The sequence below is a fragment of the Dermochelys coriacea genome, chromosome 9, assembly GCF_009764565.3.
Source record: "Dermochelys coriacea isolate rDerCor1 chromosome 9, rDerCor1.pri.v4, whole genome shotgun sequence".
NCBI lineage: Eukaryota > Metazoa > Chordata > Testudines > Dermochelyidae > Dermochelys > Dermochelys coriacea.
The window spans coordinates 26657205-26680676 of record NC_050076.1 but is presented as its reverse complement, the minus strand read 5'-3'; the positions used below and the strand labels follow the sequence as shown (position 1 = coordinate 26680676).

General features: G+C 41.4%; 1 long non-coding RNA gene across 1 annotated transcript; it reads left to right on the top strand.

Moving 5' to 3' along the window:
- The first annotated feature begins 1215 nt into the window (after window positions 1-1215).
- Window positions 1216-18502, top strand: LOC122455807. Its single transcript, XR_006274285.1, has 4 exons — window positions 1216-1361; window positions 15584-15632; window positions 17019-17212; window positions 17887-18502. It is a non-coding gene; the product is annotated as an uncharacterized LOC122455807 (long non-coding RNA).
- The last annotated feature ends 4970 nt before the right edge of the window (window positions 18503-23472 follow it).

The following is a 23472-nucleotide window of genomic DNA, read 5'->3' as shown; positions in this document are numbered from 1 at the left end:
AGATTCCAGATTAAATATATTCTATTTGTGGAGTGGTTATAGAGTTTCTGTTCCTTCACACCCACCAGAGAGAACCAGGATGTGCTGTAGGGAGAATTTACTAAAGAGAGAGACTGCCTTGTGAGGGAATGCAGTAGTTACTACATAAGGCATGGCTTTTTGTGTTTATCTCCTCACATTACATTGTTTTTGAATAATTTATTTTTCTCCCTACTAGCCCTGTAAACTCAGCCTACAATCTGAGAGTATTTGGCTCATTCCCACTAATAAAGGTTCTACAGGCCAAATTAGCCCCTTATTTACACCTGTGCAAACCCATTTCCTTCAGTGGGGTTGCTCCAGTGTAAGTGATTGGAACTGAGTACGCAACTTTGCATAGGAAGGCATGAGAAACGAGTTCAGCTGTGTTGGCTCAGCAGGGCTAACAGGAGTAACACACAGGAAAACCATTTCTCACTATATGAGCAGCTAGAACTCTCAATACACACCCAGAGCAGATGTGCTGAGTCAGATGAGACAGAACTATTTTTATTCAGTCACTTATCAGAATAGAACAGGATGGTGAACCTTTGACCAGATCCTCAGCTGGTGTAATTGGCCTAGCTCTGCTGAACTCAATGGCACTATGCTGATTTATACAAACAAAGATTTGTCCTGCTGCCTCTTGCCCTGAGAACCCTGCAAATGAAGTCTCTTACCAGCTGCCTGTGCTGGAACTATTTCATCCTCAGCCCCAGTAAAAAACGGAATTCTGTTGGCACATAGAGCCCTTCTCTGTGAAGAGAGTTCATCCTTTATATCTTTGCTTTTTGAGGGAATTCACTACAGGTCAGGTTAAGAATATTAGTCTACATTCCTGAATTGCCCCCAATACCACGTTATATGAGTGCATATGTAAGGCTTAATGCTTTCTGGGCACTGTGGAGAGTATCTTGGATATTGAAACTTGCTACACCTTTGCAAAGTGTGGCCATTTCCCCCCATCTATGCCTCAGCCACATGAAAGGCAGAGGCACCAGGTTCACTTACACATCCCCCATCTGGGGCCAACAGCAATGGCAGGGCTAGCTGTCCCCAGCTCACTTCGAGCATACGCAAGCAGGACCAACCTTGTTGTGTACACTGTTATGGAGTGGCTGGGTCCTTTAAGGGGAAATGGGGCCTTAACCTACCTGTGACAAGTTTAGCTCACCTCCCCTGGTGGGCGATAATGAAGGCATGTGATTAGCTCAGGCGAGGCCAGGGGGAGATAATGGAGAAAAGGAAAGGGGTTGAAGTGGGAGTTGGTAACGCTTCACTGAGGAGGCCTAGGCAGGATAGAGGCCTGGAAAGTTCTAGCTGGCTTGAGGAAGTAGCTGCAGGTGAGTTCTGTAGGGAGTGAGGGTGGCTCCATCAGGGAGACTCCCATTTATATTCCCAAACTCCTGATTTAATAATGCTATCTCTTGCATCATAAGCCATGGCTTGACTGCTTGTTAGATAGCTGGGTCACTTTATTTGGCTGGGAAGGGACTGTTATGGTGAGTTAATGAGGAACCTTGTGAGAAAAAGGAAACTGAGTCAGGCTGCTATAGAACCACCCCTGGCAATGAGAGTGTATGCTTGTGTGGTGGCTGACCATGCTACACAAAAAGTGCATACAGCATTAAGGAGATGGTTCTCACTAACTTGGATAACTATAGGAAGAGTATATCATCCTCTGCTGGGAATACACTGATACAACAAAAGAAGTCATGTGTGAACAACTTTTCCTTTTAAAACTGGACTATAATTACTATCTGAGCCAAAATATATAATAATCACATTGTTTCCGATAACAAAGAGTTATGGAGGGGTACTTGTGTCATTACTAAAACTAGTGTAATTACTAGGTCTCTGTCAGTCAGACACAAGGGAAAAAAGAAGACTTTGAACTGGGGCAACAAATGCTGTTACACCTCCACCTATACAACCAAGGGTTATGATCAACTTAACTGTCACACCTAGACACAACCGCCCTTAAGAACACTGCAAATCTTTAAGTCTGAGGAGCAAGGCTATTTAAAATGCTAATACATGGATTTTCTGCTCACTGGAGCAGGAATTGCAGTATTACCTGTTGTGGAGCAGCTCCAAACTTCTGGAAGAGAAAGGTTTCCTCACCTGCCCATATGCCCCCAGCACTAAGTCAGGCTGCTCATCCTCAGCATCTGAGGTAGGATTTGGGTCAGAGTGTTTAGAGATGCCTAGTATTTTAATGTAACTGCGATTGGGATTTATGCTTGGGAATAGTTGCTTTCTCCATTTTGAACAGGAAAGGGAAGCATTACCGTTTGCAATTTGCAGTATTATGTTTCTGAGGCAAAATATAGGAAAGCTGTGGATAGCTGGACTGTTCCAGATTCTACAAATGTCTCTGTTTTATCAGCCCAGTGAAGTTTTGCCTCTTTTCTTAATCATCAGAAAAGGCTGGATTCCAGGAGATAGTCGCTATGTGCTTTTTGAACAAGCTGCTTTTGGAAGGCTTTAGGTCACTGGCAGTAAGCTGGCTTGTAGAGAGAAATTTGAAGAATGTACACTTCTAATGGCATGTTTGTTTTTTTTTCTGATTATGAGAATGTGGCTTTAGGGACTGCTGAACTCATTTTATTGAAATTTATTGGAAGAAAACTTCAGTGCTTTTCTTTGTATATACTAGGCCAGGAGTTCTCAAACTTCACTGCACCACAACCCCCTTCTGACAACAAAAATTACTACACAACCCCAGGAGGTGGGGACTGAAGCCTGAGCTGTCCTGGATTGAGGGGGGGGGGGGGGCAAAACATGAGCTCTGCTGTTCGGGGGGGGGGGGGGCAAAGTCCAAGGGCTTCAGCTCCAGGTGGGGGGCCTGTGACCTGAGCCCCACCACTAAGGGATGAAGTCCTCAGGCTTTGGCCCTGGGCAATGGGGCTCAGGCTTCGGCCCTGAACGCTAGGGCTTGGTCTTGGGCTTCAGCCTCTGGCCCCAGCAAGCGTAATGCCAGCCCTGGCAACCCTATTAAAACAGGATCAAGCCCCATTTTGGGGTCCTGACCCACAGTTTGAGAACTGCTGTGCTAGGTGAATAAGAATGCTTCGTTACAGGTTCCCAGTAAATCTTGCTTAATAAGTGAGATGTGTTCAGGAATTCACCTTATATTGAGAGATGGATTGTGTCTGAAAACTAAGGACTTGAGTAAGGTAGGCCTGTGTGGAGAGAGGTGAAAGGAACTTCCACCCTGCATGTGAAGGGTCTCTTTGTCTTTGCCCTCAGGGTGTACAAAGCCATGGGGGGTTGTCAGGTCAACAAAGGCCTGACATGAACAAAACCTCATGAAGGGCTTGCCTCCATTGCAAAATATGATCATGTTTAAATGCAGTAGGTGATCATGGGACTAGGGTTCAATCTTCATTATTAGACATAATACCAAACATGCTTTGTCCTGGTCTATGCCTACTATTGAGCAATGGTCAACTCTGTTCGCTACCTTGATTGTTCGCAATTGTACTTCAAAACCAATGAATTCTGTAATGCAGCCAAGCCCCAAAGGACTGACTCAACTTGTGCACCACCCAGTACAGTCCTGCTAACACAGTGGCCGCACCCTTTCAAAGGATGTTATTTTCCTGCTTTGGAGTGAGGTATTTTTGGCTGGGTATCTCTACCCCACCCAACCCCATTATGGTGTATCTACCTATCTTTGATTCTCAGCTCCCCACCACAGTATCAGAGTGCTTGTATTTATCCTCTCAACATGCTGTGAAGCAGGGCAGTGGTATGATCCCCATTTTATAGATGGGGCACTGCATGCATCCGACGAGGTGAGCTGTAGCTCATGAAAGCTTATGCTCAAATCCCTGCATGCATCTGATGAAGTGAGCTGTAGCTCACGAAAGCTTACGCTCAAATACCTACAAGATTTCTATCAAGCGTACTTACAACTACAATACCCACCTGCTGAAGTGAAGAAACAGATTGACAGAGCCAGAAGAGTACCCAGAAGTTACCTATTACAGGACAGGTCCAACAAAGAAAATAACAGAACGCCACTAGCCATCACCTTCAGCCCCCAACTAAAACCTCTCCAGCGCATCATCAAGGATCTACAACCTATCCTGAAAGATGACCCATCACTCTCACAGATCTTGGGAGACAGCCCCCCAACCTGAAGCAAATACTCACCAGCAACCACACACCACACAGCAAAAACACTAACCCAGGAACCTATCCTTGCAACAAAGCCCGTTGCCAACTCTGTCCACATATCTATTCAGGGGACACCATCATAGGGCCTAATCACATCAGCCACACTATCAGAGGCTCGTTCACCTGCACATCTACCAATGTGATATATGCCATCATGTGCCAGCAACGCCCCTCTGCCATGTGTATTGGTCAAACTGGACAGTCTCTATGTAAAAGAATAAATGGACACAAATCAGATGTCAAGAATTATTACATTCAAAAACCAGATGGAGAACACTTCAATCTCTCTGGTCACTCGATTACAGACCTAAAAGTTGCAATATTACAACAAAAAAAACCTTCAAAAACCGACTTCAACGAGAGACTGCTGAATTGGAATTAATTTGCAAACTGGACACTGTTAAATTAGGCTTGAATAAAGACTGGGAGTGGATGTGTCATTACACAAAGTAAAACTATTTCCGCATGTTTATTTTTCCCCCCTACTGTTCCTCACACGTTCTTGTCAACTGCTGGAAATGGCCCACCTTTATTATCACTACAAAAGGTTTGTTTTTTTTCTCTCCTGCTGGTAATAGCTCATCTTAAGTGATCAGTCTCATTACAGTGTGTACAGTAACACCCATTGTTTCATGTTCTCTGTCTGTATATAAAATCTCCCTACTGGATTTTCCACTGCATCCGATGAAGTGAGCTGTAGCTCACAAAAGCTTATGCTCAAATAAATTTGTTAGTCTCTAAGGTGCCACAGGTACTCCTTTTCTTGAAGCACAGAGACTAAGTGATTTGCCAAAAGTCACACAAGAAGTCTGTGGCAGAGTAGCAAATTGAACCTGGATCTCCCATAGCCGGCTAGAACTCTGATCACTGGACCACACTTCCTTTCTCTAATCAGTGATTGTAAAAACTGAGACATGGTGGCTTGGGCAACATCCTTTATTGGACCAATTTCTGTTGGTCAAAAAGATACATGCTTTCGAGCTCCACAAAGTCTTCAGATATATCTTTTTGACCAACAGAAATTGGTCCAATAGAAGATGTTACCCCACCACTTGTATCCTGGGACCAACATGCTACAATAACACTGCAAACAAATTGTAAACACTGGTATAGAAGGGTTCTTCAGCAAATCTAACGTGACTGCCACTGTGCTAAATATCCATGAAAGCAAAAGCAGCACAAAAATCACATCAACAGGATCATAGTGGCTGTTTGTATTTTTCCTTCCCCTCAGTCTCAGTGCAGAGCCTCATTCTAGGCAATAAAATCTCCAAATGCCAAAGACATCCAGAGGTGATGGATAAGAACTCAAATTCCATTTACTTTATTTGCATCCTCTCAGGTACAGAAATATAACTTACTTCTGCCACTGACAGCTGCTACGGACAGGTGTCATAGTCAGCATTTCCCTGCATAAGACTGATGAAATATAGGGACTGACTCCTGCCCAGCACCATCAAGTATGATCACAAAGCCAGTGGCTGTGGGAATACGCTTTGTTGTCTTCGATATACTTTTTAAGCACAAGTAAGGAGACGTAAACAGAAAACTCTTCTGCCAATAGGTACTGCAGCTGACTGCAATCCCCTCAAGTCTGTGGCAGAAATTGTGGACTTTGTGCTCAATACATGCCAGAGCCTGTGATGATCCAGATGAGTTCTAATTCCTCTCTATACATCATGATTGACATTCACTGAGAGTGAGGCTATGCAAATCAGTACCAAGTGCCAGTGATTTCGTAAAGTTAGGAATATGGCTTAAGCTCATTTAGGGTGACCAGATGTCCTGATTTTATAGGGACAGTCCTGATTTTAGGGTCTTTTTCTCTCATAAGCACCTATTACCCCTCACCTCCTGTCCCAATTTTTGACACTTGCTATCTGGTCAACCTAAGCTCATTCCACCTTATTTGCAGCCCCTTGGAGAAAGGTTTCCTTCAGCACTTATCTATATTTCTATCTCCTCTATGAAAGATGAAGCTGTCCACAATGTCCTCTTTCCTGAGAGGTTACAAACAAGTCAATGCTCGCTGTGTACCTGTAACTTAAATTATGTCGCTCATAGCCTGGTCCTGTGTTCTGTGAGCATTTCAAACTGTTATTGGTTAGGCTATAAGCTCTTTGGGGCAAGAACTGTATCTTCATTTTGTGCATGTGCCTGGGTGCACACATGTGCAATGCTCAGCACAAAGGAACCACAATCTCTGACTGGGGCCTCCAGGTATTACCACAATATAAATCGGAGATCTGAGGGAGCATTTGGGTGCTCAAGGAATGCAGGGTTAGTTCTCTGGTATGTAACACCTTTTGATGTATATTTTTATTCAGTGAATTCATATTCTTATATGGTGATACCAGTGTGTACAGTGCTTTGCAGACCATTAAAAATGATTGATAGACCTTTGGCTTCAGCATGCACAGTTTTCAAATAACATAACAGAGCAAGAGATGTCTTTAAAATGGGCGAGGAAGGCAATATGGGAAGATGCAGATTACTATGAAAAAAGCTCTATAGCTATGATAATGGTTATGGATATTATCTCACTTTTTAAAAATTAATGGAAGTTAGAGACAGTGTCTGGAAAGAAAGCAGGAGAGAAGGAAAACTAACAAAGAAACGACAGCTGCTATTGTACTGACCAATTATGTGGTCCTAGGTCCTTCTGGAATCCCTCACAACCTTCGATTAGCCTCCATGTCATCAGGATATTTTGCCACCCTACTATTCCAGCCCATTTTTCCAGTTTTTTAATCTTTATTTGATGTGAAACTGACACAGAATTGTTAAAAACAGTCAATACAGACTTGAACATCACTGATATGTTCAAACTCAATTAACGACACTGACCTTCCCAAACTGGAAATGTGACAGAGCAATGTGCATTATCACTGACTTTCCCTAGCGCTTCTTTGCATCAGGCATTGGAGCACAAGTTTGCTAATAACATTTGTTGTTGTTTATGAAGAGAAGCCTTTAAAATAAGAATGTTCACCATGAATGTATTGCTACAATGAATAAAAACTATAGCTGCTTCATAGCAGTCTTCCTCTTTAATTGCCTGAACTCAAAGACTGACTGACTATTTCAGAAATGTGATCATTCGTAGTCTTTTTGATTAGTGTATCATGCCATGTGCAAATGTATTGGAACCCTGGAAGGTAAATATAAAGCTCATCTTCCCCAATCTATCAGAATAAAACAATACATGCAACATTCCTGGTATCGGAATCCACTCAGTTAACCACATGAAAACATCATGGAAATATTCTTAAAATATTTTTCTAGGTGTCTCTTCTTTTATTAATTTAACTTCATATTAAGGTCAATATCTTTCAGTTTCTGTTGCAGATGTCTCAGTCCTTTCCATACTTGGTGCTGCCATTTTATGAGTAAAATCAAAGATATCCTTAAACATTCCATATGTCAAGAACTCTATGAAGTGCCTTGTCCCCTCTGTCTTTTCTTTTATCTTACCTCCTTCATTGACTGGACAGAGAGCTGGCTGAGTGGACAAATGCGGACACCTTCTCCTGTTCTTGAACGGAGTTACTATTATGGTGGAAGGGGTTAATGGTCGCTATCAAGTGTGTTTTTGATCTACAGATCAATCACAGACCTGGCTAAAGTTGACAGGTGCCTGACTACCTTGGGGTTACATTGAGGTTACATGGAAGGAGCTATTAAATGCCTTTTTGTATAGTGATAGCTAAAACAATAGGAAGCCATCACTCAAGGCAGTGAGCCCCATAGCAAGGCTGATGAGAAGCTAAGCCACGTGGACAAAGGATTTCACTGGGACTGATTGCAAACATAGAGAGAGGGGTTGACTGGTCGCAGGTGTGTGAGTGAGAGAAAGACAGAGAAGCAGTGAGGAGAGTGAGACTGAGATTATTTTAAGTACAGTACACATGGGAAAGGCAGACTGGGTTTTCTAAACAAGTAAACTGGTTCCCATTGTTTCTGCTGCATTAAGGAAAATAGGACTTGGTATACGTTCTTTATAAACAAACAGGATTGCACCAAATAAATACTTGACTCATCAGTTTCTCCCCCTAACAAACAACCCTGAATATTGGCCAGCCAGTCAGGCCACAGGGGCAACACTAAGAACTTGGAGATTCTGTTCTAATGTGCAACTCTCAACTTTGCTAGATGGCACAGCTTTGCTTTGGGTTAGTGAAGAGTAATCTTTTGTAATGAGTATATTTGTTGTAACACTTTTTTATGGTTATGTGGACCTAAAACCCCCCGGGATTGTTTTAGAGCAGTATTGCCTGTTCCTTTGACAAGTTCTGGTCACAGTCTTTTCAGCACTTCCAGCTAAGGGGACTAATGTATCAGGCAAAGGAACAGAACCAGTTTATCTCTTGTGGCTATGTGATACACCAATAACAGAGCATGTGACTATCCAATAGATTGTCATTTGTCTAATCAAAATTAAGACTTGCATCATCATCAAAAATTTGGTTAAAGTGATCTGCATGTGGACAATGTACAAAGTGTTTGGGGTTCTATGGTGTGGCTTGTGGGATTTTGTGCTTTCTATCAAAATCTAGCCGAGCAGCAGTAAATCTCCATATCTTTGCTAATAATGGCTTCTAAGAAAGATCACAAAAATCTTTTATCTGTCTTGCTATAATTTCTGCTATTAATATAGAAAACAGGGCAAAGTATAGCCAAAAATAAAATGACAGATCCCCCTAAAATCCTGCTGAAGTTCTGCTGAGTAGGTGAAATTTGGCAAAAGATTGTCAAGTTCCTCCACTGAGGCTTTGTCTACCCTAGCACTTCTGTTGGTGAAACTTTTTTTGGTCAGGGGTCTGCAAAAAAACATTCCCCTGACTGACAAAAGTTTCACTAACAAAAGTACCGGTGTGGACAGCACTACGGTGGTGGTAGACACTTTCCTGCCAGCATGTTGGGATGGAGGGGGGAGGAGTTAATTATATTGTCAGGAGAGCACTTCCCACTGGTATAGAGTGGCTCTATGGGAGACCTTATAGCGGCACAGCTGCAGTGGTACAGCTGTGCTACTGTAAGGTGCGTAATGTAGACGTAGCCTGAGTTTGATTGCTCTGGGCATGGTTTTTGTACATTAGCTTTGGCCATGGAGGAGCCGAGTCTGTCACCCCTACTTCCATTGAACAGCTCTTACTAGATGCATTGAATTACTCCCATAGTGTTGTTCAAGATAAGCAATTGTTGCAAATTTGGGCTCTGAATTCATAATTCATCTTATATCTTTAAAATCCTGCACTTTCTCATATCCTAGCTAAGGGGACTCTATCTAAATAATGAATCTGGGAAGTCTCTTTTGAACTAGTGTCACAGATGGTAAGTTATCTAAATTATGAACCTGCCCAATGTAAAAATGTTTGTGGTTTTAAAGGCCAACAGAGCACAAAGTCCTAATGAATTAATATTTCACCTGGAAGTGAGAGCGTAATCATTCAAAAACCCTTAGCAAAAGAAGAAAGATAAATTCAGTGACAGTTTTTGCCATAAAGAAGCCACAACAATGTCATTTCATATACATAGTCTGGCCTAGTGTTGCTTATAACATCAAGTGTTGGGACAACTCTATAAAGTTATTAGCTGAACTGTCATCAAAGTATGATAGAAATGAAATGTGAATTCTTCTAGCTAGACTTCAAGCTGAATGTCATCTTCAATAGTAAGTACAACCTACCAATATGCTCAGTAAGTCAATGGTGCCTTCTGAAAGCAACAGCAACAAGCACTCAGCTGAGCTGTGCAGCTGTGTCCTGTGCTTAACAGGCTTCCTTATTAAGTGGATACAGTGAACAGCCATCTTTACTCTTCTTTCTGAAGATTTACTGATTTCCTTCCCCCTGCTCCTTTATGGATCTGGGAACATATAAGAATTCCTTTAGCTGGTCCAATTCTAGCCATGCCCCCTTTCCTCGCTCAGTCCATGATACAGAACCTACTGTTAGGCCCTAAAAATTCCATTCCCAAACTACCAACTGAAATACGTCAGTGGTTTCAAAGCAAACATCCCCAGAATCAATACCAACAAAGTCATAAACTTCCTATAGAGGCAAACAAGTCACACCGTGTTCAATACAGTAGCATTTTAGCATGATTGGTTTTCACTGATCATTTTCAAGGTAAGAGTGAAGTAAAAATTCAGGGTGGATTCAGCTGATGATGTTAAGTGAACAAGTTGTTATAAATAAATTATTGGAAATGTCAGACTCTAATTAGCCTTTCTTCCCCCCCCCCCCCGTTTAAAAAAAAAAAAAGTCAAACATAATATAATCTGGACTCTGTTCTCTTATTTTAACTCTTATTCAAGTTCAGTATTTAAACAGACATGGGGAAAGAACTGTGAAAATATAGGACCACTTAATGTGATCATGAAACACAAAAATCGGGTGGTTGTGGGGGAGGGGGAGAGGATAGAAGATTCAGTATTTGCTATTATTCCGTTGTTATTCCAAACTAGAGCTGGTCAAAACTCCAATTTCTATTCTGGAATTTGAACACTTTAAAATGTCCTTTTGTTTGAAATCAGAACAAATCCCCTTTTCTGAAATTTTCCCCTGAAAATTGTTTTACAAGGCCCTAGCAAAGCACTTCGTTTTGACTATAATATGCTAGTTTGAAATAATGGCTTTCAATCACAGAAATGTGGAATTCTGCCTAGACAACTTGCCACCCTTCCTACTTCCCCTGACGCTGTGGAAGCCTCTGTGGGATTCAGTTTCCACAGAGATGAAGGCGATGGTCAGGGAGCCTGCTGGACTCTTCTGACTTCTCCTTCACTAACTTGGGAGAAGCCAGTTCTCATCAAGACAGCCTGTGGCCATATTATTTTTGTCTGTTTCTTGCTCTGTACCACAGTTCCCCACTTTGGGAGGTTAAGTTATGGGTAGGGGACTCTCTGGAAGCATGAAGCTGCTATGCTCTTTTGGGCCATGCAGGAGCTGGAGGGTGAATGAGGATTCCCTTGCCACCTCAGGCTCCTCTGAGATCCACAGGCAAGGGAAGGGAATCCTTGCTTCCAGGGAACTTTGCTCCCATGAATGGCAGAATTTGTAGGAAACTTCAGTACTTGAAACTTGTAATTATTGGATAGTATGGATTTCAGGATAGGGCCCAATATAAATATTTTGGTTTGCAAGACAGACATGTTAATTCATACATTGCAATTCCAGAAGGGACTATTGTGATCATCTAGTCTGACTTCCAGTATAACATAGGCCATAGAACTTCCCCAAAATAATTGCTAGAGCAGAGCTTTTAGAAAAACATCCAGTCTTGATTTAAAAACTGTCATGGAGAATCGACCATGACCCTTGGTAAATTGTTCCAGTGGTTAATTACCTAACTGTTTAAATAAGTTTATTTCCAGTTTGAATTTGTCTAGCTTCAACTTCTAGCTATTGGATGATGTTATAACTTTCTCTGCTAGATTGAAGAGCCCATTATTTAATATTTGTTTATAAACTGTAATCAAGTCACCCCTTAACATTCTCTTTGTTTAAGCTAAATAGATTAAGCTCCATGAGTCTCACTATAAGGCATGTTTTCTAATTCTTTAATCATTCTCATGGCTCTTCTCTGAACCTCTCCAATTGATCAACATCCTTCTTGAATTGTGGGCACTGTATTCCAGCAGCGGTTGCACCAGTGCCAAATACCAAGGTAAAATAACCTCTCTATTCTTATTCAAGATTCCCCTGTTTATGCATCCAAGAATTGCATTAGATCCTTTGGCCAGTGTGTCACACAGGGAGCTCCTGTTTGGCTGACTATCTACTCTGACCCCCAAATCTTTTTCAGTCACTGCTCCCCAGGATAGAGTCCCCCCTTGTGTAAGTATGGCCTACATTCTTTGTTCCTAGATGTATACATTTACATATAATCACACTAAAATGTATATTGTTTGCTTGTACCTAGCTTACTAAGCAATCTAGGCCGCTCTGTATCAGTGACCTGTCCTCTTTATTTACTACTGCCCCAATTTTTCTGTTCATCTGCAAGCTTCATAAGTGATTTTCTTTTCTTCCAGGTCATTGAGAAACATGCCAAATAGTGGAGGGCCCATGACCAATTCCTGTGGAGCACATCTGCTCAATGATGATTCCCCTTTTTACAGTTACATTTTTAGACTTATCAGTTAACCAATTTTCAAACCATTTAATATGTGCTATGTTAATTTTATATTGCTCTAGTTTTTTTTAAATCAAAATGTTGTGTAGTAAGTCAAATGCCTTATAAAAGTGTAAGTATACTATCTTATCAACCAAACTTGATACATTTTTTTATTAGCATTAATTATGTTATCCTCCTTTAATTCTTTGAACTCCTTTCTTTCCCGGGACAATATCAGACTGGCAGACCTATAATTATCTGAGTCATCCCTTTTACCCTTTTAAAATATCATCCCTTTTACCCTTTTTAAATATTAGCTTATTTCGAGTCTTCTGGAACTTCCCCAGTGTTTCAAGATTTATCAAAAATCAACACAACAGTTCAGCAAACTCCTCAGCTAGCTCTTTTAAAACTCTTGGATGGAGTTCAAGTTAATGACACAGAATTTTCTGGCATAACTGGGCTCCGCCAGTTTTTCACAATCAGAATCAAAACCAAAACAGATGCAGATTAGGCTCATCAAAAGGTTCAGACACCTTTTAAGAAAACTTCTGCTCAATTTCTAGAGAACCTGTGCTCAGTTTGAACTGAACCTGCAGTAATTTGTATTTTGCACTGAAATAGACTGAAACCAAAAAAAAATTTGCTTGGATCCCCTGCAAGGCAAAAGAAAACCCCTGGGTTTTGTACAGCTCTACTAATAACATCATTTCACAGATTCACATACTTCAAAATGTGGAATGAAGGCATCCAAATGATCTCTTTTTCCAGTAAACTCTAAATAGATGTGAACATTTTCCCAAATGTTGACTGCTTTGCTATTAATCACACAGGAAATAACTGCATCACAACCTTCTTATAGAGGTCAAGAGCTCTAATGAGCACCCACATTTGTCTTGTGTCTTGCAAAAGCCTGAAATGTGTCTGGTTTTAAAATATTAAAAACAAAAATAACCCCCCCAACTTTTAAAACCAAATGTCCCATTTCAGGCTTATAGCTTATTCCTACCTTGCCCCCTCTGCTCACTACCACCACAGTCAAGGAACCAGAGCCTGTTCCCCTCAGTCTTGTCTTCTGTGGACTAAACAAACCCATTTTTTTCAGCCTTTCCTCATAGGTTGTTTTCTAGACCTTTAATCATTTTTTTTTTTGCTCTCCTCTATGCTTTATCTAATTTGTCCACATCTTTCCCAAAGCATGGTGCCCAGAACTGGACACAATATTCCAGCTGAGGCCTTATCAGTGCTGAGTAAAGTGGAAGAATTACCTTTTGTGTCTTGCTTTCAGACTCCTGCTAATTGATTCCAGAATGATGTTTGGTGTGTGTGTGCGGAGTTTGGGAATTTTTTTTGTGCAACAGTATTACAGTGTTGACTCGTATTTCATTTCTGATCCACTATGACCCCCAGATCCTTTTCTTCAGAACTCCCTCCTAGGTGGTAATTTCCCACTTTGTGACATCAAATATCTTCTGCTCACTGATACGCTATTTAGGTTATTTTCTGAAAACAGAATATATTATTTCAAGGAATAAACTTCAGTGAGATTCAGGAAGGAATTTTGTTCCCCTGAAATCATAGAAATATGTAATGCTCAAAACCTCTTAAGTAAAATTGTGTCCATCCCTTTTCTGTGTAGGATTGTCTCAAACAGTATATGGTCTAATCTTCTGTCCAGTCTAGTTTTAAATAACTAAAGCAATAAGGTTTCCTGCCTTTCCTTTGTTGGCTATTCCATTGCCTGAGATCTCTGTCACAAGTATTGTACTTGGCTAAGAGTCTGTTTCCCCTGAAGTCAGTGTTAAACTTCCTATTGACTTTAAATGGTGAAGGATTAGGGCCTAGATGCATCATGGAAATTTTAGCTGCCTTCTTAAGAATCAGACACAGACAGCTGCATACCAGACGCTTAAGATAAGTTTGTGGCTGGTCAAGTGTATGTTTTGGGTGAAAAGGGGGGGGGGGAAGGAGGGAGGGGTAAGACAGACAGGAAGAAGAAGGCACCAGTAGCTTTACCCTCTGGTTGTGGCTGGTGCTTAGATAATCAAGCTGGGAAGTGCAGGCTTGGTATTGTTAGCGCTGCTACTGGTGCTAGCTTCCCCAAATGGGATGGGGCAAAGTGAAGGTAGGACCATGGTCCAGCCCCTACCACCTCTGGATCAATCTGGGGTGTGTGTTTGGAGGCGAGTGGGAGAGGAAGCTCAATCTTCATCCTGAAAAATGGTAGCCATACTCCTGCTGCGGCTGTACTCCCTCCTAGCCCCTGGAGGAATTCTGTTTGAGTCAGCAAGAATTCCACTGGGGTGTCCCACTGTTCTGCAGCCCCTCCATGCACCTCACCAGTTCAGCCAATGGCATAAAACCAGAACTGGATTCAAAGATTTTATAAATATGAACATATTGAAAGTTCATATAGCCCCGCTGTAAGGTGGCAGTACAAAAATCATACATACAATACATCCATACATACAATATGCATGGGATTGTAGGAGCATATTTTAAATTGCATTTCTGCTCTATCACTTACTTGCATATTTATATATGTTTTTAACTATTAAATAATTTATTTACTCCTATAGCCATTAAATATTTGCATGTGACTTGAGAATCTTTATAAAATATTCTTGAAAAACAATTACTGCACATACACAGTAGCCATTTTTAAAGTATAATACTTCAGAGGATTAAAAATATTATATATATATAGTGTCTAAAGTATGCTAGGCACTTTACAGGACATTGAAAAAATATAATTCATGCTCAGACTTTATACTAAAATACTTTTAATGCAAGCAAATGATTGGATTATGCAAGCACAAGCCAGAACTAAGTCAGTAAACTTCTTTTAAACTTTTTGTACTGTCATAACTTTAAAATACTTTTTTTAAAAAAAAATTAATAGACATTGTTTCTGGGCCTTGAATATCAAAACATAATTCTGATTCAAATGCATCTCTGCAAGCCAGAAATCCTTGAAATGGTGGCTTATAGAAGGGTTGGCACAACTTCTTCAACAAAAATTACAATGCTCATTTAGTCTGAGAGTTTCCTCTCTTGGTTTTGGCACTTAGAGACTTACGTCTTGTTACAAATTTGGAAATAGTTCCTGGAAAGCCAGCTGGCTAGTTTAACTTGAAATAATATCAGATAGAGGCATAAGATTGATAGGAATTCTTCGATAATATCACCGGGCTGTATTATTTCTGGTTTTAGAACTACACAAACTAAACTGACAATGCTCTATCCAATTTACTTTTAGGAGGCTCCAACATTAAGAGACTGTTCCCCACATGCAATATCTTGCAAAGGTATGTCAATCTGCTTCTTTAGCTTGACAAACATCCTGATTACAGACAGAGGGAGATGTCTGTGAATAAGAACTTAGATTCAGTATTTGGCTGTTTTCATTAGGTTTTGTCCTCTTAGCAGAAGAGTTATTATAAAAGGTGCTGCTGGAATATTTCAGAGAAATTAGATAGGGAAGACACTTTTATCTTTTCATTTGTTTTTGCTGTTTGTTTTGTTTTTATATCCTTTTAAAATATTCAAAGTAAATTAGGAGAAATAGGCCTGAAGATGTAACAGGTGAATAACTTTGCAATCCCAATGTTAATGTTCAATGAGTCCTAGCATTTAATGATTATTGTACCATAATCCCTGTAAAACTGGAAACCAAACAAGCAATAAAGTGACAGGTAATATAGACCAAACTATGGGTGTATAGATAGCCGAGAGAGGAGGGTTTTGGATTCATGAAGTGTGTGTGTGTGTGTTTGTATGGTCTTTACTTGGAGGTTGGTGTCCCCTTTTTTCTAGATTCAAAACGGATGGTGTGTTAGGCTAACTTTAAACTAAGTGGGGGCAGAGGAGAAATGGGAGCTCTTGTCTAATGTAAATGATCTGTCGTACTTCCAATATACAAAGTTAGGCAGAAGATAAGTGTTCTCAAACGTCAGATGAAGAGTAAGGCACTTAAGTTTCAGTTCACAAATGCAAGGAGTTCATAACATACACAAGAGGAGCTAAATTTATGTTGAATGATGGAGACTAAAACCATGTTGACATAACCGAGTGATTGGTTGATTTTCATAACTGATTGTTAATATAGATGTACAATTTATACAGCAGGGACAGAAAGGGAACGAGATGGAGGAGGTGGTGCTTTACAGCACAAGTGTATACAATGTCAGCAAGATGCAATTTGACAATGAAGCGTGCATTGGTGAAGTTCTGTAGGTGAGGATATAAGAAATGAAAAAACAATAGAGAAGTTACAGTGTGCGTCTGCTATGGACCACAGGGGCTTGAGGAAAGAGAGAGAGAAATATACATGCAACTAGTTGTAGATAACTATGCAAGGGGAATGATGGAAGCCTTATTACCTGGGACACTTAAAAATGAACAGGACAAAGCAACTAGCAAATATATCCGGGGGGAGAACACATCTGTGCTGCCAGACTAAATGATCCCATGGGCCTTTTCTATATCTAACTTCTGGGGAACAAGTAGGAATCAATCCTCTCCAGGATTTTTCACATAGAAAGGAGGAGGGTCTGGCTGCTTCCATGGCACCATCTCCCCCTAACCAAGGGTCTGCACAGGAGTAGTGAGCAGACAGAGGATCAGAAGGGGCTAACTTGGGGCCACAGTTAGGAGGGGAGGGACACACCATCCCTTTCCTCTTACTCCCACAGTTCTACAGAGAATACATGCAGATGGTAGTATAGAGAAATCTGTCTTTGGGAATATGTCCTTGGAGATCCCAGGATCTGAAGAACTTGGGGGTTGGACTACCTGCTTCTTCCATTGTGTAGAATGGGAAACCAACCCTTCCCCCTCAATGGATCAATTTGGAGGAAACGCCACAAGGTTTTCTTTTCCTCAGAAGGTACAATCCTAGCCTATGACTTTATTATTCTAAGATTGTACACTTTATTTTTAAACGTAGTTACTGTAGATCCTCATTTGCCCCACTTTCATAAACTTCTTATCCCCATTAAAACCTTATTTGTCCCACATTTCAGCAAAGCTTCTATAGTAGAATGTAATAATCGGAAGAGTAACTTTTCCCACAGGGAATAATTGCCTCCTTCTGGCAGGAGGCTTTCCTGCAACTGACTCCCTGCTGATCAGCCGTTTGGTGGCTGTCAGAGGAAGCAGAGGGAGTTTCTTAAGATTGCTGCAGTCAGCAACAGGCACTGCCTTCTGCTGCCTCCTGTATCTCCCCTTCAGCTGGCAAAAAGTTGGTTGGGGAGTTATAAATACACTATTAGATAGAATTCTGTCTTTGAACACACATGCATAACTGATACTGATGTCAAGGGAAACTGAGGGCAGAATGTGGCCACTGCTGTATAATATCCTATATCTTTCCTTGTATGAAAATAACTGAATATTGGTTGACCTAGGGTCAGGTTCTGCTCTCTAACTGGTGTATATCTAGAGTAAATCCATTTAAGTCAATGGAGTAACTCCAGTCTTATAGTAGTGTACTGAGATCAGAATATACTCTACTCCTCTCCTCTTCTCTCTTTCCCCCATACCCTCCATTATCTCCTACAGGCAGATGGCTAAAGGAAATGCAGAAGCTATGAGCTGGAGTCTCATTTCCTTTTGTATGATACTCCTGGATGGCTTGCAGTCACTGCAGATTTTAAACAGCCAAAGTCCTCCACAAAGAACAAAATTATGTTCAAAATCCTGCAGCCCTTACTTCTATGAGAGGTCTTTTACCGTCTTTACTCCTACAAGTAGTCTTGTTGCAACTTATTGAACTACTGGGGAAGGAAGGGCTATTTGAGTGAATAAGGCTGCAGGATCAGGCCCTAAATAAGAAGTAACCCAGAAAAGGCTTAATTCTTTAGCAGTCAATCAGATTGTCACAATGAATGATGTTTTTAAGGTCATTTTCTGAAGTGCACTCCAGGTACATTATGCACCCAAGTGCTGTTTGGCCCAATAAAACACCTAGCTTCAACTCGGGTCAAAGTTCTTGACAATCAATCAACTATCCTTTTTCCAGTTTCTTATTGTTCAAACAGTATAACTGATTTATATGGAAAGTATATATTAAGAGGTTGGGTCTTGTCTCCACACAAACTTACACCACTTCAACTAAAGTTGTGATTTTTTTTTATGTAGATAATTTTTCTAATTCAGTTTGAGTTACTTATTTCAATTCAATTTAACTTAATCCAGTTCTTTTACCTCATTAAATTAAAGTAAGACACTCAAGCACTGTCTACAAAGAGCTTTATAAAATTGGTTTAAAAACTGAGTTAAATTTAAACTGGTGTAATTTCTGTGTTCTGACAAGGCCTCAAAGTTTTCAATTACAGTTAGCAATTTCTACTGCTGCAAATGGTTAACTCATAAAACTATTTGCTTTATCTTTATAATTGCCTTACAAAAGCATCCCCTAACAATCTCTTATGTGCTCAGCAATCTGTACGTTCCTATGACAGATGGCTTGGTCCGTCTTACAAACATGTTTCAAATAAATCAGCACCGAACAGATCACTCTACATCTGAACCAAGTTTTAGACATGGCTTAGACAAGTCAACTCTGTCTTCTGCCATTGCCCTCTCATATGCTGAATTTGAGTCATCAGCAAAGTGAATGTTCTCATGCTGTGTTTTGGGTCACCACTCACAACATCCATCTTCTGTGTGAAAACAGGCATGCCATGTAACCATTCCCATGCATGGTGTAAGAAAGGAAGCTGTGATTATTCACTGACTCATAGACAAAGTGAGTACAGAAGTGTAAGACACGGGAATAAGACAGTGACATGGACTGAAAAGAGTCCAAGATCAGTAAACTTAGTGAGAATGATGCTACTAGCATAGGATCAGAGATGGGTCAGTTCCTGCTTTGGTGGGAAAGTGAGAGCTACTGAGGCCTCCTTCCTTTGGGCCCACCTTGCAGATACCAGCCAAAGCTGTAACCTGCATAGAAGGACTGGTCCTGACTAATACCACTAAACCCACAAAGGGGTGCAGGAGGAAGGGAGCCAGGGATTCACCCCCTGGCACCAGCCAGCAGAGCTGGCCAACCACAGAGAGAAATGTATGCTGTATTTAATAGAAGTAGCAGCAGGAGATGTATTCATCTCACCTGGGGGCTTCGGGGGTCTACCCCATCCTGAACACAGTGCCCATACCTGCTGATGCAGTAGTATGGTTAAATCTAATGTGTGAATGTGTCAAGACCTAGTTAGAAATATCTTATTCTGTGTGTAACTTTTCATTTACTCAGATGGGATGAATAGTGAGAATTTTTTACAGAGTAAAGAGAAAAAGATAAGCAGCAATATCCTAGAAACTGAAAATCCTAAAATTTAGACCAAGATGGAACTCTAATATGCATAATCCTAATGTGCTGTTCAACACACACATTACTTTAGAAGTCAAATTCCTTTATCAGGCACCAACAAACATGTAGCTTACACAAAGTGACTAATTGACTGGGTAGGCAGTCATATAATAGCTATGCGGAGAAAAATTTTAGCCCTTTAACAATATTTTCTATATAGTAACATTTGCCCAAATTACTTAACAGTAATATAGTAAGGATCAGGTTAGTTTCTCAGCATGGAAGAACTATGTTTCCATTCATTGCATGGAAGGCTGGCAGGTGTGCAAGCAGATTGCAGGACTATGCTTTCCTCTGCAAAACTAGCCTAAAAATCTTAGGCCTGGTCTACACTGCGAGTTTGTCGGATTAGCAGCATTAAATCGGAATTAACCCTGCACCTGTCCATGCCAACAAAGCCATTTTTTCCCACATAAAGGGCTCTTAAAACCGATTTCTGTACTCCTCCCAACGAGGGGATTAGCGCTGAAATCGACATCGCCATTTCGAAATTAGGGTTAGTGTGGATGCAATTTGAAGGTATGGGTCTCCGGAGCTATCCCACAGTACACCATTGTGACCGCTCTGGACAGCCTATTCTGACTCGGATGCGTTGGCGAGGTGTACAGGAAAAGCCCCGGGAACCTTTTGATCTCATTTCCTGTTTGGCCATGTGAGCTCATCAGCACAGGTGACCATGCGAGTCCGCTGAATCAAAAAAGAGCTCCAGCATGACTGAATGGGAGGTACTGGATCTGATCGCTGTATGGGGAGAGGAATCCGTGCTATCAGAATTACATTCCAAAAGACGAAATGCCAAAACATTTCAAAAAATCTCAGAGGCCATGAGGGACAGAGGCTACATCAGGGATGCAACACAGTGCAGCGTGAAACTTAAGGAGCTCAGACAAGCGTACCAGAAAACCAAAGAATCAAATGGACGCTCCAGGACAGAGCCCCAGACACACTGCTTCTATGCTGATCTGCATGCAATTATAGGGGGGGCTGCCACCACTACCCCATCCCTGTCAATAGATTCTGATGATGGGGTACCCTCCGCCATGGCTGAGGATTTTGCAGATGGGGAAGAGGAGGAGGACGAGCTTGGGGAGAGCACACAGCACACCGTTCTCCCTGACAGCCAGGATCTTTTTATCACCCTGACTGAAATACCCTCCCAACCCAACAAAGCTGGAGAAGGGACCTCTTTTTCTCTGGTGAGTGTACCTTTTAAAATATAATACATGTTATAAAAGCAAGCGTTTTTTAATGATTAAGTAGCCCTGAGGACTTGGGATGCATTCGTGGCCAGTACTGCTACTGGAAAAGTCTGTTAACATGTTGGGATGGAGCGGAAATCCTCCAGGGACATCTCCATGAAGCTCTCCTGGAGGTACTCTAAAAGCCTTTGCTTTTCTGGGGAGAGCAGCCTTATTCTGTCCTCCATGGTAGGACACTTTACCATGCCATGCTAGTAGCAAGTAATCTGGTATCATTGCCTGGCAGCATTTGGTCCCAGTGTTTGCTGGCATTCAAGCAGCATCCGTTCTTTATTTCTCTGTGTTATCCTCAGGAGAGTGATATCGTTCATGGTCACCTGGTTGAAAAAGGGGAATTTAATTAAGGGGACAGTCAGAGGTGCCTGTTCCTACTGGGCTGTTTGTCTGTGGCTGAAAAGAAATCCTCCCCGCAGTTAGCCACGTAGGGGGAGGGGGGCCAATGGTGCTGAGCTGTTCGCGTTTGGCTAGCAGGGATCTTCCCTGATACCAGCCAGGCAGTGGGCGGAGGGGAAAAGCGATCATCCCAGAGAATTGGATGGGGGTAAGGGGTTAGTTTGGTTTCTGCTTCTGCACGTTAACAGGAAAACCGCAGCACTAAATGGCCAACTCAACGGGCTTTGCTTGGTATGGGAAAGGAGGGGGCTGCTGTTATGAAGGTTGTAGAAGCCGAAAGACTATGGCTTACCATGGCCACCTGCAAGCTGAATTCTGTTGCTCAGCCCTGCATGTGTGATCTCTAACACCAAAGCCACAGGCACTCAATATAAGATGCAAAATGCGACCTTGTACCAAAATCACATGTGCTATGTAATGTGAATAGTGTTGTTCACCATGAAAGAATATAGCCATTGTTCTGTAAAATGTATCTTCACTTCCTTTTTTTCCTCCAGCAGCTGCAAATGTTTCAAGCCTCCCTCCTCCATCAAAGGCTATCTCAGATAAGGCGGCAAAAAAAATGCACGTGCGATAACATGTTCTCTGAGCTCATGCAGTTGTCTGGCACTGACAGAGCTGTGTGGAAGGACACAATAGCAGAGTACAGGACAGTGGCCGATGAACGTGAGGAGAGGTGGCGGCAGGAAGATCAGAGGAGGCATGAGGCAATGTTGGGGCTACTGCAGGATCAAACGGACATGCTCCGGCATCAGGTGGAGGTTCATGAATGGCAGCAGGATCACAGACTGCTGCAGCATCCCCTGCTTAACCGCCTTCCCTCCTCCCCAAGTTCACAGAGGGAGGGAGAGAAGGGGGGCCTGAAGATATGTACCCAGAATCACCCGCGAAAATTTTTTATCCCCATCAGGCATTGGGATTTCAACCCAGAATTCAAATGGGCGGCGGGGACTGCGGGAACTGTGGGATAGCTGCCCACAGTGCAATGCTCTGGAAGTCGACGGTTGCCACGGTACTGTGGACAACTCCGTGACTACGTGCACTTAGAGCATTTGTGTGGGGGGACACACAATCGACTGTATAAAAATGCTTTCTACAAAACCAACTTCTATAAATTCGACCTAATTTCATAGTGTAGACATGGCCTTAATCTACTCTGCATAGATCAGCACAGGAGTAGGTTTAGGATGGAATAAGTGATGGGTGTGGCCAGTGACTCTATGATTATGTAGCTCCACTGATCAATAAGCCCCTGATTCAGCAAGGTACTTAAACACAAGCCTAACTGTAAGTATGTAAGTAGTCCACTGGTTTCAAAGACACATGCTTACCGAACTGGGGGCCTCACTGTTGTGTAGTGACTGAAAGTCTAAGGACTGAATAGCAGTAGTGGATTACTGGGGATTGACTGTGCTTTTTGTGCAAGTCTGGGAGTTAAAATCTATCCCCACAAATCCCCTTTATAATTACACTGTACAAAACTTTACTCGTGTGTGTGTGTGTGTGTGTGGAATCGCATAAACATAGTACTGGAAAAGACATTTGAAGTCCTCTTGTCTATGTCTTCCTTATAACAGCCCTTAACATGCTTGAAAACTGTTATCAAGCCCCTCCTCAATTTTCTTTTCTCAAGATTAAACATGCCAGTTCTTTAACTTTCTTCATAGGTCATATTTTCTAAACTTTTTATCATTGTTGTTAAGAGTTTAGAAGAGAATAACAATTTGTTCACATCTTGCTTAAAGTGTGGCACCCAAAACTAGACAGAATACTCCACCTGAGGCCGCACCAGGGCTGAGTAGAGTGGAATATTAGTCTGTTTTGCAACTTCACCCCACTGTTGATGCACATTCAGTTTATGATCCACTATAACCTCCCAAGATCCTTTTCAGCGTACTACTGCCAACCCAGTTATTCCGCATGTTGTATTTCTGGATTTGAATTTTCCTTCTAAAGTGTAGCACTTTGCACCTGTCTTTGTTGAATTTCATCTTGTTGATTATAGGACTATTCTGAATATATATATATATATATATATATATATATATATATATATATATATATATATATATATATATAATAATATGAGAGGGAGAGAGAGATGTAGATACATCATAGAGT